Source organism: Engystomops pustulosus, unplaced genomic scaffold, assembly GCF_040894005.1.
Source record: "Engystomops pustulosus unplaced genomic scaffold, aEngPut4.maternal MAT_SCAFFOLD_473, whole genome shotgun sequence".
NCBI classification, from domain to species: domain Eukaryota; kingdom Metazoa; phylum Chordata; class Amphibia; order Anura; family Leptodactylidae; genus Engystomops; species Engystomops pustulosus.
Genome location: NW_027285352.1, coordinates 31,843 through 45,000, shown reverse-complemented (window position 1 = coordinate 45,000; position 13,158 = coordinate 31,843).

Below are 13,158 nucleotides of genomic sequence, written 5' to 3'. Positions count from 1 at the left end.
CAGCCCAGCCCTGGGGTAAGAAGAGGGGTTGGGGTCGGTTCGGCTTCGGGTGCCCCGCTCGGCCAAAGGTTCCCCTCGCTTTGGAAGCACGCGAGGTCGCGGAGGGTGTCGGGGTTATTTTTTCGGCTCCCTGGCTTCGCGGGAGCGGCCTTCGGCTAGGGCCGAGGCCGTCCGGCCCGCGCAGATTTGGACCGGGGTCCGGGGCGAGTACCTGCCTCTCTCACGAAGGGAGTGTCACCGGTAAGAAGCCTCTTCCCACGTCTGCTTGCCGACTTACGCTCGCCCCGACGAGAGGCCCAACCGAAAGAGTGGAAAGGGGCAGAGATTTCCAGGGTCGCCCCACCAGGGATGCAATACCCCAGTGCAGACTGTCGGCCCTGCCCCGAACCTACTCGGTGGTTTGAAGGTTAACCTCTTGGGGAAAAGCAGCGATTCGCCTCGCGGTGCGTGCCTCCGCGGATCTAAACCCCCTCGATCGATGTGGGGCCAGAGGACCCCTTTTCCCCGTACGAAACGGCCGGCTCACCATGGGCTCGACATCCGTGGGTCGGAGAGTTGAGCGCTTACGCGCGGCGGGACCTTATAACCTGCAGCGGCTGAGGAGCGAAGATTTCCAGGGTGGGCCCCCGGGGATGCCATACCCCGAGCAGCCAGTCGGCCCCGCTCCTAGCGCGCTGACGAGCAATGGAGTCTTCCCCGCGGCAGCCACCGCCCTCGCCTCGCCGTCGGTCGATGAAGAGCCGAGTTCGCCCTCCTCTGCTCGGGACTCGGAAACGGCCTGGCCTTCGCCTACTCCGTCGGGCAACTGCCTTCCGCCAGCCCCTTCCTCGAATCCCCTTCTTCCATTTTAGACCCGATCAGGGGATTGGTCAGCCCAGCCCTGGGTAGGAAGAGGGGTTGGGGTCGGTTCGGCTTCCGGTGCCCCCGCTCGGCCAAAGGTCCCCTCGCTTTGGAAGCAGAGGGTGCCGGGGTTATTTTCGGCTTGACGCCTAGTCCGGTCCCTGCCGGTTCCCGTGGAGGCCCGCGGTCAAAACCAGCTCCCCGGCTGTCGGAGCCGGAGCCCCGCAGCCCGAGCGGACGCACCGAGTCCCTCATGTAAGGGATAGCCGCCCCTACGGAACGGCCCGGACTGGGACCAGGCACCCCCAGGCGCCGAAGGGGTGGGTCGGCCGTGTTGCCGAAGCTTAGCCGGCGCTGATGACCGCAGCCCCTAACGATGCCCACAGGCGGGGGAGCCAAGGAGAGCACTAGGAAGACGTGGCGGGGTCGGACGGCTCAATTTCCAGGGTGGGACCCCGGGGGTTCAGTACCCCGGGCATCCGGTCGGTTTCGCCGGCGCGACCCCAAGCCTTCCACGGCCCCCTTCGTGGGTGCAGGGATACCGTGCAGGGTGCAGGCTTAGACGCCAATTCCCCAGAAGTTTTAGGGATAGGGTTTGTCCGGGCGCCACCGCAGCGACAACCTCGCAAGAAGCTCTCTTCACAAAAGCACGGGCAACGTTCGTGTGCGAGTGTTGGTCTCCATGGTCTACCGACTCCCCCGGGCGGCCAAGCGTTACGCCCACGGCCGGGCCCTCGAGCAGGCGCACCCCTGGTGCCTCTCGTAAGGGAAGGCTACGGTCCTCAACCCCTCGTATGGCGGGGAGGGCGCATTTGAAACGCTAAAGGACGAGCCCTGTTCGGGACCTGGCGGGGATCCGCGGATTGGCGAGAGGGATGGGTCTGCCGTTGGTCAGAGGGGACGCACCCCTGGGACGCAGTTTGGCATTAGCGACCGATGGCCCATCTACGACCATGTACTCCGGGAGCGCCAAGGAGGACGCGGGTGGGCTTTGGGGGCAGACTCAATTTCCAGGGTCTGGGCGCCGGGGGTGCAATACCCTTAAGCGCTCATGTCGGTTTCGTCTGCCGCCCGCCTCTGGCCCGGCTCCTAGTGACGGGTGCTGTGAGACGTGCGATCGTGCTTGCGGTTGAAGAGTTCAAAGGCTACCGCTGGGGATAACACGCCCGGGGAATTTAGAAACCCCCCCCTCCGCTACAATCTCTGCTTCTGCCGGACTCGGAGGGGAGCCGCCCCGGGGGCGACCGCTCCCTCTCCTCTTCCGCGGCGTGCCGCGCGCTTCGCCGTCAGCAGCGGAGCGAACCTTTTCTCGGTCCGCAGCTCTTCAGGCGTAGGCGGGCAGCGCTAACAGGGTACACTGGGGACCACTCGACCGCAACCGCTCCTCCGACCGACGAGCATACCTACCGCGGATAACGCCACGGTGGGTCAAAGCCTCGTCGCCGCCGCGAGGAGCAGGCGGGAGCCGTCCCTTTTCGTGCTGCGGAAATAACCGTGGACACAGAGGTGTGTCTGCGCTCTCCGACCGGGCGGGGGGCGATTGGACTTGCCCGAGGGACACTAGGCGAGGCGCTGCCGCGGGAGCCGGAGCTCCGCGCTGGACGCTGCCGCCGCCGCCGCCGCCCCCCACCCACGGTACGGTGGAGTACGCCCGTTCCATACGCTTCGTAGCAAACCTCAGCCGAAGCAGAGAGTCCTACCGCTGTGGCAGGAGCGGGGCCGTGCGAGGACCACACTGGCACCGCGCTACACAACCTTAGGCAGAGGACCACAGCCGCTCACGGGGAGCGGGGGATTGATGCGCGACCAAGACTGAGGCTAAGGAACGCTTTACCATAAACCGGCCGGGGCCAATACCCCTGACCGAGCAAAGTGCCCTGCCCCGCCGGATCGCGCTGTGTCAGATCGATCAAAAGAGCGGAGAGCCGAGACTCTACCGCTGGGAGTTTGTGGAGAACGGCCTGGCTTGCGTCCCGTCCTCCCGCCCTCGACCTCACATGGCTAGCCTCACCCGCCGGGAGCCACCCCATTGGGGACCGTAGGGCGGAGAAGGGGTCTCCGCGTCCGGAATTTACTTGTGGAGAACGGCCTGGCTTACGTCCCGTCCTCCCGCCCTCGACCTCACATGGCTAGCCTCACCCGCCGGGCGCCACCCCATTGGGACCGTAGGGCGGAGAAGGGGTCTCCGCGTCCGGAATTTACTTGTGGAGAACGGCCTGGCTTACGTCCCGTCCTCCCGCCCTCGACCTCACACGGCTAGCCTCACCCGCCGGGCGCCACCCCATTGGGGACCGTAGGGCGGAGAAGGGGTCTCCGCGTCCGGAATTTACTTGTGGAGAACGGCCTGGCTTACGTCCCGTCCTCCCGCCCTCGACCTCACATGGCTAGCCTCACCCGCCGGGCGCCACCCCATTGGGGACCGTAGGGCGGAGAAGGGGTCTCCGCGTACGGAATTTCTTGTGGAGAACGGCCTGGCTTACGTCCCGTCCTCCCATGGCTAGCCTCACCCGCCGGGCGCCACCCCATTGGGGACCGTAGGGCGGAGAAGGGGTCTCCGCGTCCGGAATTTCTTGTGGAGAACGGCCTGGCTTACGTCCCGTCCTCCCGCCCTCGACCTCACATGGCTAGCCTACCCCGCCGGGCGCCGCTCCATTGGGGATACGGTACGGCAAAGCGCGACGCCGCACGATGCCAACACTTTGTGCAAAAACCTGGCAGAGTCGACCAAAACCTCGCTTCTTTGACCGGTATTTTTGATGCTTTTCTCTGCCGCCGAAGGTGCACTGAGGGTCGGATCGCCCAAAATTTTTACCGGTCGTTTTGGTCTGCGGTTCTTCCGAGAGGTGCCCGCCTGACAGTTCTTTTTCAGCAGCCTCCGAAAGGCCATCCAGCGGGCAAGCCAGGGGTTGGCAGCCGCCGGCGGTGAGCCTTCCCCGGCCGGGGCAGACGGCTCCGACCGCAAAATTTTTTCGACTTTCGCCGAGGCCAAAACCCCATGCACTTTTAAAGCCTGCCCGCAGCGCCGTCTCCTGTCAGACGTCCCTTGCCGCCTGCGGTGGTCCTCGCCCGGCAGAGAGAAGCCGGAGTCGCCCCCTCTCCGGTTCTTTTTTCACCATTCCGGAGCTCTGAAATCTGCCGGACACCGAGTGACCGAGGACGCTTCCAGGAGGGCGGCAGCGAGAGGCAGAGTGCCACCGGTCGGGTCGCCGGTTCTCCCACACTTTGAAAATTTTTCGCTTGTTCTGGTGGGATGGAGAGAGAGCGTGGCTTATGCGCCCTCTGCCCCGCGGTCGCCCTGGCTGGCCTTACGCCGGTGGTTCGCCAGGCCACCGGCACCTTGTACGGCGGGGACGGCGTGGCTTATGCGCCCGTCAACCCACCTACTCGCCCCGGCTAGCCTTTTACCCGGAGGGCGCCACGCTCCGGGTACCAGTGAGCGGCACGAACCCAGTCATACCATGCCGCTCACCTCGCGCCCTCTCCGGCCTCCGCCGCGGAGACCTCCCGCTAGGACCTGCGGGGGGCGATTTCTGCCAAAATCTACAAAGTCCCCGATGGTTAAGGACGTAGACTGTTGAGCGGGACCTACACACTCTTGTAGCCGATGGGGCTCGCCATTTCCCGCAGAAAATGGACCACCTCCCGCAGAGGAACATGAAATGCCCCTTCCCGCGGGACCCGAAGGACCGCTCTGTCCGAGCAGGCCCTCCAGGACCACGGCACGCAAAAGCGACTCAGTCCCGCTGGCATTACGGATCTGACTTTGTGCAAAAACCAGGCAGAGTCGACCAAAACCTCCCTTCTTTGACCGGTGTTTTTGTTGCTTTTCTCTGCCGCCGAAGGTGCACTGAGGGTCGGATCGCCCAAAATTTTTACCGGTCGTTTTGGTCTGCGGTTCTTCCGAGAGGTGCCCGCCTGACAGTTCTTTTTCAGCAGCCTCCGAAAGGGCATCCAGCGGGCAAGCCAGGGGTTGGCAGCCGCCGGCGGTGAGCCTTCCCCGGCCGGGGCAGACAGCTCCGACCGCAAATTTTTTTCGACTTTCGCCGAGGCCAAAACCCCATGCACTTTTAAAGCCTGCCCGCAGCGCCGTCTCCTGGCAGACGTCCCTTGCCGCCTGCGGTGGTCCTCGCCCGGCAGAGAGAAGCCGGTTTCGCCCTCTCACCGGTTCTTTTTCACCATTCCGGAGCTCTGAAATCTGCCGGACACCGAGTGACCGAGGACGCTTCCAGGAGGGCGGCAGCGAGAGGCAGAGTGCCACCGGTCGGGTCCCCGGTTCTCCCACACTTTGAAAATTTTTCGCTTGTTCTGGTGGGATGGAGAGAGAGCGTGGCTTATGCGCCCTCTGCCCCGCGGTACGCCCTTGGCTAGCCTTACGCCGGTGGTTCGCCAGGCCACCGGCACCTTGTACAGCGGGGACGGCGTGGCTTATGCGCCCTCTGCCCCGCGGTCCGCCCTGTCTAGCCTTACGCCGGTGGTTCGCCAGGCCACCGGCACCTTGTACGGCGGGGACGGCGTGGCTTATGCGCCCGTCAACCCACCTGCTCGCCCCGGCTAGCCTTTTACCCGGAGGGCGCCACGCTCCGGGTAGCAGTGAGCGGCACGAGCCCAGTCATACCATGCCGCTCACCTCGCACCTTTTCCGGCCTCCGCCGCGGAGACCTCCCGCTAGGACATGCGGGGGGCGATCTTGACCAAAATCTACAAAGTCCCCGATGGTTAAGGACGTAGACTGTTGAGCGGGACCTACACACTCTTGCAGCCGAAGGGGCTCGCCATTTCCCGCAGAAAATGGACCACCTCCCGCAGAGGAACATGAAATGCCCCTTCCCGCGGGACCCGAAAGGACCGCCCTGTCCGAGCAGGCCTCCAGGACCACGGCACGCAAAAGCGACTCAGTCCCGCTGGCATTACGGATCTGACTTAGTGCAAAAACCTGGCAGAGTCGACCAAAACTCCCCTTCTCTGACCGGTATTTTTGTTGCTTTTCTCTGCCGCCGAAGGTGCACTACGGGTCGGATCGCCCAAAATTTTTACCGGTCGTTTTGGTCTGCGGTTCTTCCGAGAGGTGCCCGCCTGACAGTTCTTTTTCAGAAGCCTCCGAAAGGCCATCCAGCGGGCAAGCCATGAGTTGGCAGCCGCCGGCGGTGAGCCTTCCCCGGCCGGGGCAGACAGCTCCGACCGCATAATTTTTTCGACTTTTGCCGAGGCCAAAACCCCATGCACTTTTAAAGCCTGCCCGCAGCGCCGTCTCCTGTCAGACGTCCCCGCCGCCTGCGGTGGTCCTCGCCCGGCAGAGAGAAGCCGGAGTCGCCCTCTCTCCGGTTCTTTTTCACCATTCCGGAGGTCTGAAATCTGCCGTACTCCGAGTGACCGAGGACGCTTCCAGGAGGACGGCAGCGAGAGGCAGAGTGCCACCGGTCGGGAAGCCGGTTCTCCCACACTTTGAAAATTTTTCGCTTGTGCTGGTGGGATGGAGAGAGAGCGTGGCTTATGCGCCCTCTGCCCCGCGGTACGCCCTTGGCTAGCCTTACGCCGGTGGTTCGCCAGGCCACCGGCACCTTGTACGGCGGGGACGGCGTGGCTTATGCGCCCGTCAACCCACCTACTCGCCCCGGCTAGCCTTTTACCCGGAGGGCGCCACGCTCCGGGTAGCAGTGAGCGGCACGAGCCCAGTCATACCATGCCGCTCACCTCGCACCTTTTCCGGCCTCCGCCGCGGAGACCTCCCGCTAGGACATGCGGGGGGCGATCTTGACCAAAATCTACAAAGTCCCCGATGGTTAAGGACGTAGACTGTTGAGCGGGACCTACACACTCTTGCAGCCGAAGGGCTCGCCATTTCCCGCAGAAAATGGACCACCTCCCGCAGAGGAACATGAAATGCCCCTTCCCGCGGGACCCGAAGGACCACTCTGTCCGAGCAGGCTTCCAGGACCACGGCACGCAAGAGCGACTCAGTCCCGCTGGCATTACGGATCTGACTTAGTGCAAAAACCTGGCAGAGTCGACCAAAACTCCCCTTCTCTGACCGGTATTTTTGTTGCTTTTCTCTGCCGCCGAAGGTGCACTACGGGTCGGATCGCCCAAAATTTTTACCGGTCGTTTGGTCTGCGGTTCTTCCGAGAGGTGCCCGCCTGACAGTTCTTTTTCAGCAGCCTCCGAAAGGCCATCCAGCGGGCAAGCCAGGGGTTGGCAGCCGCCGGCGGTGAGCCTTCCCCGGCCGGGGCAGACAGCTCCGACCGCATAATTTTTTCGACTTTCGCCGAGGCCAAAACCCTTGCACTTTTAAAGCCTGCCCGCAGCGCCGTCTCCTGTCAGACGTCCCCGCCGCCTGCGGTGGTCCTCGCCCGGCAGAGAGAAGCCGGAGTCGCCCTCTCTCCGGTTCTTTTTCACCATTCCGGAGCTCTTAAATCTGCCATACTCCGAGTGACCGAGGACGCTTCCAGGAGGGCGGCAGCGAGAGGCAGAGTGCAACTGGTCGGGAAGCCGGTTCTCCCACACTTTGAAAATTTTTCGCTTGTGCTGGTGGGATGGAGAGAGAGCGTGGCTTATGCGCCCTCTGCCCCGCGGTACGCCCTTGGCTAGCCTTACGCCGGTGGTTCGCCAGGCCACCGGCACCTTGTACGGCGGGGACGGCGTTGCTTATGCGCCCGTCATCCCACCTACTCGCCCCGGCTAGCCTTTTACCCGGAGGGCGCCACGCTCCGGGTAGCAGTGAGCGGCACGAGCCCAGTCATACCATGCCGCTCACCTCGCACCTTTTCCGGCCTCCGCCGCGGAGACCTCACGCTCTGTTCTGCGGAGAGCGATTTTGGGCAAAATCTACAAAGTCCCCGATGGTTAAGGACGTAGACTGTTCAGCGGGACCTACACACTCTTGTAGCCGAAGGGGCTCGCCATTTCCCGCAGAAAATGGATCACCTCCCGCAGAGGAACATGAAATGCCCCTTCCCGCGGGACCCGCAGGACCGCTCTGTCCGAGCAGGCCTCCAGGACCACGGCACGCAAAAGCGACTCAGTCCCGCTGGCATTACGGATCTGACTTAGTGCAAAAACCTGGCAGAGTCGACCAAAACTCCCCTTCTCTGACCGGTATTTTTGTTGCTTTTCTCTGCCGCCGAAGGTGCACTACGGGTCGGATCGCCCAAAATTTTTACCGGTCGTTTTGGTCTGCGGTTCTTCCGAGAGGTGCCCGCCTGACAGTTCTTTTTCAGAAGCCTCCGAAAGGGCATCCAGCGGGCAAGCCAGGGGTTGGCAGCCGCCGGCGGTGAGCCTTCCCCGGCCGGGGCAGACAGCTCCGACCGCATAATTTTTTCGACTTTTGCCGAGGCCAAAACCCCATGCACTTTTAAAGCCTGCCCGCAGCGCCGTCTCCTGTCAGACGTCCCCGCCGCCTGCGGTGGTCCTCGCCCGGCAGAGAGAAGCCGGAGTCGCCCTCTCTCCGGTTCTTTTTCACCATTCCGGAGCTCTTAAATCTGCCGTACTCCGAGTGACCGAGGACGCTTCCAGGAGGGCGGCAGCGAGAGGCAGAGTGCCACCGGTCGGGAAGCCGGTTCTCCCACACTTTGAAAATATTTCGCTTGTGCTGGTGGGATGGAGAGAGAGCGTGGCTTATGCGCCCTCTGCCCCGCGGTCCGCCCTGGCTAGCCTTACGCCGGTGGTTCGCCAGGCCACCGGCACCTTGTACGGCGGGGACGGCGTTGCTTATGCGCCCGTCATCCCACCTACTCGCCCCGGCTAGCCTTTTACCCGGAGGGCGCCACGCTCCGGGTAGCAGTGAGCGGCACGAGCCCAGTCATACCATGCCGCTCACCTCGCACCTTTTCCGGCCTCCGCCGCGGAGACCTCACGCTCTGTTCTGCGGAGAGCGATTTTGGGCAAAATCTACAAAGTCCCCGATGGTTAAGGACGTAGACTGTTGAGCGGGACCTACACACTCTTGTAGCCGAAGGGGCTCGCCATTTCCCGCAGAAAATGGATCACCTCCCGCAGAGGAACATGAAATGCCCCTTCCCGCGGGACCCGAAGGACCGCTCTGTCCGAGCAGGCCTCCAGGACCACGGCACGCAAAAGCGACTCAGTCCCGCTGGCATTACGGATCTGACTTAGTGCAAAAACCTGGCAGAGTCGACCAAAACTCCCCTTCTCTGACCGGTATTTTTGCTGCTTTTCTCTGCCGCCGAAGGTGCACTACGTGTCGGATCGCCCAAAATTTTTACCGGTCGTTTTGGTCTGCGGTTCTTCCGAGAGGTGCCCGCCTGACAGTTCTTTTTCAGCAGCCTCCGAAAGGGCATCCAGCGGGCAAGCCAGGGGTTGGCAGCCGCCGGCGGTGAGCCTTCCCCGGCCGGGGCAGACAGCTCCGACCGCATAATTTTTTCGAACTTCTCCGAGGTCAAAATCCCAGGCACTCCGACGGAAGGTCCGCCGCGCGTCTCCCGTCTGACGTCCCCGCCGCTCGCGGTGGTCCTCGCCCGGCAGGGAGCTGCCGGATTCGCCCTCTTACCGGTTCTTTTTCACCTTTCCGGAGCTCTGATATCTGCCGCACACACAGTGACCGAGGACGCTTCCAGGAGGGCGGCAGCGAGAGGCAGAGTGCCACCGGGCGGGTCCTCGGTTCTCCCACACTTAGAAAATTTTTGCGCTTGTGCTGGTGCGAGGACGTAGGTCTTTCGACCGGGGCAAGCCTGGAGGGCGGTAGCCGGGATTGGCGCCCTATTCCCGGCTAGCTCTCGGAGGCTTCACCCGGTTGGAGGTTGGAGCTCCGACTTCCATGGGCATGTTCCTCACCGGGACCTACGACCAAGTGTGGCCGAGGGACAGTGACACATTCCCGGGTAGCCTGAGTGGCTGCTCCCGCTGAGCTACTTCCATGGGCACTATTCCTCCCGGGACTTGCCGCCAAGTCTTGGCCGGGGGACAGTGACACATTCCCGGGTAGCCTGAGTGGCTTCTCCCGCTGAGCTCTTACTTCCATGGGCATGTTCCTCACCGGGACCAACTACCAAGTGTGGCCGGGTTCGAGCTCCAAACTCGGCTTGCACTTGGTCGCTTGGGGGGTCCCCTCCGCTCCGGGAAGGGCGCCCTCCAGCGGGCAGACGAGGGTACTTCTAGTCTGCCCGAGCTCCATGGGGCCCCTCTCGCCCTAGGCTCCCCGCCCAGGGTTCCAGGGTCCCGGATAAAGCCACCCTGCCGAGTTCGGTATAGGGTACCGGGCCTGGCTGGAATCACGCCGGGATCGGTGAGACCTCCTCGGCCGCGGCTCAGCCTCCAAACTCCTTTCGCGGTTCTCTTCCCTTCAACTTCCATGGGCATGTTCCACACCGGGACCTCCGACCAAGTGTGGCCGGGGAACAGTCACCCATGCCCGGGTAGCCTCAGCGGCTGCTCCCGCTGAGGTCAACTTGGAGGTTGGAGCTCCGACTTCCATGGGCACTATTCCTCCCCGGGACCTGCCGCCAAGTCTGGCCGGGGGACAGTGACACATTCCCGGGTAGCCCTGAGCGGCTGCTCCCGCTGAACTCTTACTTCCATGGGCATGTTCCTCATCAGGAACCAACGACCAAGTGTGGCCCAGGGACAGTGACACATTCCCGGTTAGCCTGAGTGGCTGCTCCCGCTGAGCTACTTCCATGAGCACTATTCCTCCCCGGGACCTGCCGCCAAGTCCGGCCGGGGGACAGTGACACATTCCCGGGTAGCCTGAGCGGCTGCTCCCGCTGAGCTACTTCCATGGGCACTATTCCTCCCCGGGACTTGCCGCCAAGTCTTGGCCGGGGGACAGTGACACATTGCCGGGTAGCCTGAGTGGCTGCTCCCGCTGAGCTCTTACTTCCATGGGCATGTTCCTCACCGGGACATACTACCAAGTGTGGCCGGGTTTCGAGCTCCAAACTCGGCTTGCACTTGGTCGCTTGGGGGTCCCCTCCGCTCCGGGAAGGGCGCCCTCCAGCGGGCAGACGAGGGTACTTCTAGTCTGCCCGAGCTCCATGGGGCCCCTCTCGCCCCTAGGCTCCCCGCCCAGGGTTCCAGGGTCCCGGATACAGCCACCCTGCCGAGTTCGGTATAGGGTACCGGGCCTGGCTGGAATCACGCCGGGATCGGTGAGACCTCCTCGGCCGCGGCTCAGCCTCCAAACTCCCTTTCGCGGTTCTCTTCCCTTCAACTTCCATGGGCATGTTCCACACCGGGACCTCCGACCAAGTGTGGCCGGGGAACAGTCACCCATGCCCGGGTAGCCTCAGCGGCTGCTCCCGCTGAGGTCAACTTGGAGGTTGGAGCTCCGACTTCCATGGGCACTATTCCTCCCCGGGACCTGCCGCCAAGTCTGGCCGGGGGACAGTGACACATTCCCGGGTAGCCCTGAGCGGCTGCTCCCGCTGAACTCTTACTTCCATGGGCATGTTCCTCATCAGGAACCAACGACCAAGTGTGGCCAGGGACAGTGACACATTCCCGGTTAGCCTGAGTGGCTGCTCCCGCTGAGCTACTTCCATGAGCACTATTCCTCCCCGGGACCTGCCGCCAAGTCTGGCCGGGGGACAGTGACACATTCCCGGGTAGCCTGAGCGGCTGCTCCCGCTGAGCTACTTCCATGGGCACTATTCCTCCCCGGGACTTGCCGCCAAGTCTTGGCCGGGGGACAGTGACACATTGCCGGGTAGCCTGAGTGGCTGCTCCCGCTGAGCTCTTACTTCCATGGGCATGTTCCTCACCGGGACATACTACCAAGTGTGGCCGGGTTTCGAGCTCCAAACTCGGCTTGCACTTGGTCGCTTGGGGGTCCCCTCCGCTCCGGGAAGGGCGCCCTCCAGCGGGCAGACGAGGGTACTTCTAGTCTGCCCGAGCTCCATGGGGCCCCTCTCGCCCCTAGGCTCCCCGCCCAGGGTTCCAGGGTCCCGGATACAGCCACCCTGCCGAGTTCGGTATAGGGTACCGGGCCTGGCTGGAATCACGCCGGGATCGGTGAGACCTCCTCGGCCGCGGCTCAGCCTCCAAACTCCCTTTCGCGGTTCTCTTCCCTTCAACTTCCATGGGCATGTTCCACACCGGGACCTCCGACCAAGTGTGGCCGGGGAACAGTCACCCATGCCCGGGTAGCCTCAGCGGCTGCTCCCGCTGAGGTCAACTTGGAGGTTGGAGCTCCGACTTCCATGGGCACTATTCCTCCCCGGGACCTGCCGCCAAGTCTGGCCGGGGGACAGTGACACATTCCCGGGTAGCTTGAGCGGCTTCTCCCGCTGAACTCTTACTTCCATGGGCATGTTCCTCATCAGGAACCAACGACCAAGTGTGGCCCAGGGACAGTGACACATTCCCGGGTAGCCTCAGCAGCTGCTCCCGCTGAGCTACTTCCATGAGCACTATTCCTCCCCGGGACCTGCCGCCAAGTCTGGCCGGGGGACAGTGACACATTCCCGGGTAGCCTGAGCGGCTGCTCCCGCTGGGCTACTTCCATGGGCACTATTCCTCCCCGGGACCTGCCGCCAAGTCTGGCCGGGGGACAGTGACACATTCCCGGGTAGCCTGAGTGGCTGCTCCCGCTGAGCTCTTACTTCCATGGGCATGTTCCTCACCGGGACATACTACCAAGTGTGGCCGGGTTCGAGCTCCAAACTCGGCTTGCACTTGGTCGCTTGGGGGGTCCCCTCCGCTCCGGGAAGGGCGCCCTCCAGCGGGCAGACGAGGGTACTTCTAGTCTGCCCGAGCTCCATGGGGCCCCTCTCGCCCCTAGGCTCCCCGCCCAGGGTTCCAGGGTCCCGGATACAGCCACCCTGTCGAGTTCGGTATAGGGTACCGGGCCTGGCTGGAATCACGCCGGGATCGGTGAGACCTCCTCGGCCGCGGCTCAGCCTCCAAACTCCCTTTCGCGGTTCTCTTCCCTTCAACTTCCATGGGCATGTTCCACACCGGGACCTCCGACCAAGTGTGGCCGGGGAACAGTCACCCAGGCCCGGGTAGCCTCAGCGGCTGCTCCCGCTGAGGTCAACTTGGAGGTTGGAGCTCCGACTTCCATGGGCACTATTCCTCCCCGGGACCTGCCGCCAAGTCTGGCCGGGGGACAGTGACACATTCCCGGGTAGCCTGAGCGGCTGCTCCCGCTGAACTCTTTAGTTCCATGGGCATGTTCCTCATCAGGAATCAACGACCAAGTGTGGCCGAGGGACAGTGACACATTCCCGGGTAGCCTCAGCAGCTGCTCCCGCTGAGCTACTTCCATGAGCACTATTCCTCCCCGGGACCTGCCGCCAAGTCTGGCCGGGGGACAGTGACACATTCCCGGGTAGCCTGAGTGGCTGCTCCCGCTGAGCTACTTCCATG